The 3,211-nt window shown below is 47.3% G+C and overlaps 1 pseudogene; it reads right to left on the reverse strand.

Annotated features, from left to right (window-relative positions):
- The window catches only part of LOC103745435, a 70,502-nt pseudogene that overhangs the window by 20,638 nt on the left and 46,653 nt on the right, over positions 1–3,211 (reverse strand).

A 3,211-nucleotide genomic window follows, 5' to 3' on the forward strand; every position in this document is an offset into this window, starting at 1 on the left:
TTAACCAAATCCAACCAATTAGACCAAAAGGGCCCTAAAATATACTCCAATGTTTAACAAGTAACTACAACCTTATTTTCTCTAGAAAGAAATACTCAAAGATTTGGTTAATTCTTCTATCCAAGTTACAGTAGACATCACTCTAATAACAACATATTCATGATATTTTATACTTTAAGTACTGATGTTCCTTGAATAAACGCATCTAAGTTGTTCTGTATAGTACAATTAAGCGAGATACAAACAAGTAAGCAATATCTACATTTTACTAAGGAAAGGGACAATACTACAATGACTCCTTCTGGAGTATTATTTTCATTTTTAATCATTAAAATTTTTTTTAAAGTAGTTGGTTAAACCTTTAAGGCCTATAAATTCCAATTTCCTGACAGGTTTGGTCTCTTATTTCTATTAATGTTATTAATATTTGTAATGTAAATGAAGACATTCTTCTTATGTTTAAAGAATAGTGTATTGTTGTGTAATTTATTCTGTTTCATTTATTTTTTCAAACTAAATCTGGTATGATGCCAATATAATAAAACAGATGAAGTCATTATCCACAGATAATAACTACTAGAGTTAAAGCCCCTTTTCTAACAAATTTTCTGTTTACTTTGCTGATAGTAAACACAAATTTTCTGTTTACTTTGCTGAACAGACTTCCACTGTGATTCCAGACTCTATCTTCTCACAATCTCAGGGATGGGAACCAAGTATAAAGGTGTTGGAAACCTCTGTTATGCAAAGCAGAAGTCCCTTCACGACCGAACAGCTCATGCAGCTCGTGATCATGTGCTGAGGGCTCCTTTCATAGCAGGATATCTTCCTGGCATCTTTCCTGTCTCTCCTTTTGAAGTGTCCGCCACAAATGCCATAACATAAACATGGCCTTTGGCTCTGAAAGGTACCATGCCTTCCTGTAATTTCTCCAGGCAGACAGCAGTCTGGCAGAAACCCACTTCCATATGTAAATAGAATGCCTCACAAAGCATCTAACAGCCAAAGCTTTTACCACTACCCCCATGGTATAAATGTCTTAGTCTTCTCTTAATGGTCAGAGAATTGGGCTGCAGAGAATTGGGTCGCAGAAAGCTGGGACACAGAGAGCTGGGTCTCAGAGAATAAAGCTGTAACACAGACTAAGCCAAGTCTTGAGTCTTGTGTCACTACCGGCGGCCCAATCTCTCCGGGGGGGCAAACTCCCTCGTTACCGACTCGTGGACATCCTAGCTTTCGCTGTCCCCGTACTTCTTCCCGCAAGGCCCAAGTGGCCAGTGGACCTTGCATCCTGAGGAAGAGCGCACGGGGACCTTGCATCCTGAGGAAAAGTACACAGGTGGAAAGGAACAGGATTCGGCAGAACAACGCTTCTGCAGCAGAGAAGCACCAGAGACACGGGACCCAAGCCGCCGGGAAAAGCCTGCAGGGCACCCGCCGCTGTGGCCAGAGACGCCTGTGGCCAGACCTGCCAGCGATAAGCCAGGGGGGAGTGCCATCCCGGGAGTGCGCCCAGAGAGAGAGCGCACGCCCCATAGTTAGTCAGTTTTCCATTGCTATAACAAAATACCTGAGATAATTAACTTACAGAGAGAAAAGGTTTGTTTTGGCTTACAGTTATGGTGGTTACAATCCATGATCAGCTGGCCCCATTGCTTTGGGCCTCTAATCAGGCAGCACACCATGGTGAGAGGGTGTTTCAAAAAAAGTCACTGACACCACTAGCCAGAAACCATGAGTGAGGAAGAATTCAGGGTCCCAGAGCCTCCTTCAGGGGTATACCTTGAATGATCTAATCCTCCACCAGGCTCTGCTTCCTAAAGGTTCCACCACTTCCTAGGAGCCTTTAACACATGCTCGGGGCGGGGGGGGGGGAAATTAAAGATCCAAACTGCAGCCATGTGCTCTGTCTGGTCATTCACCAAGGGTCAGAGGGATGACCTGATCTTATTCAAACAGTGGGCAAGGGGCTGTGGCCTCTGAAATGCTGGTCACTGTCTGAAGTGTGCTGTGGTCATCTCTTGACTTCTGGGAGCCTCTGTCCAGGCCCGAGGGTCTGAGCCCTCTGGGAGCCTCTGTCCAAGCCTGAGAGTCAGGGCCCTCTGGGAGCCTCTATCCAGGCCTGAGAGTCAGAGCACTCTGAGCTGTTTTTGTCAACTTGACACAAACTAAAGACACCTGGGAAGGGCAAACCTCAGTTTAGGAATTTCCCCTATTGGACTGACTTGTGGCCATGTCTGTGAGACAGTCTTTTAAACTCTAATTGATGCAGGAAGGCCCAGTCCCCTGATCTTGTTGGGGACAAACCATTCTGTGGCCTTCAAAAAGGCCCTGGTGATAATATGTCACTCCTTAGCACCTATACTTTCTGTTCCTGATCTCCCATAACACAACAGCTCCCAAAGGCTGCTCATGCTGCCTGACACCTATCCATCAGCCTGGGAAGACCCTGAGCAGAGACAGCCCCCCCACACACACCATCAGAGCCATGCAGGACACAGCCCTACAGAACTGGGTGCTACTGGCACAGTATAATGTTGCTACCCCTGGAGTGAGTTTTCTTTTACACAATAGACCACTGTATTAGTTACTTCTTTTTGCTGTGACAAAATACTTGACAAAAACAAGTTAAGGGTACAGAACTATTGTGGCAGAGAAGGCACAGTGGCAGGAACATGAGGCTGCTGCTCTCATTGCACCTGCAGTCAGGAAGCAGGCAGATGAGTGCTGGTACTCAGCTGGCTTTCTCCCTTATATTCAGTTCAGGACCCCAGTCATGGGATGGAGCCATCCACCTTTAGGGTATGGGGGGTGCAGGGATCTTGGGGCGCCAGCTGCTAGAGTGGTGCCGGTCCCCTGCGCACACCGGAAAGGCGGTGGGTCCCGCAGCACGTCTGCTCCGCGTACTCCGCTGCTTCTCCGCTGTGGGTCCCTCTGCTACAGGGGCTGGCCCAGTCGAGTTCCGCCCTAATTTCACCCGTGCACTTCCTCGAGATGTGAAATCCACCGGCCGCTGGGTCACACGGGAAGGTGCAGGACGGCTAAAGCTAGGGTTCCGTGAGTCGTGGCTTATGAAGAAACAGCTTTCTCCGGAGAGGCTGGATCGTAGGCAATAAGACACGGGACTCAGCTTAGTCCATGTTACAGCTCTTTATTCAGTGACTCAGCTCGGCTCCAAGTCTTAGTAATCCAGCTCCAGCTCCAGCTCTAA

This window comes from Nannospalax galili, unplaced genomic scaffold (genome assembly GCF_000622305.1).
Source record: "Nannospalax galili isolate Female #2095 unplaced genomic scaffold, S.galili_v1.0 scaffold762, whole genome shotgun sequence".
Classification (NCBI taxonomy): Eukaryota; Metazoa; Chordata; class Mammalia; order Rodentia; family Spalacidae; genus Nannospalax; species Nannospalax galili.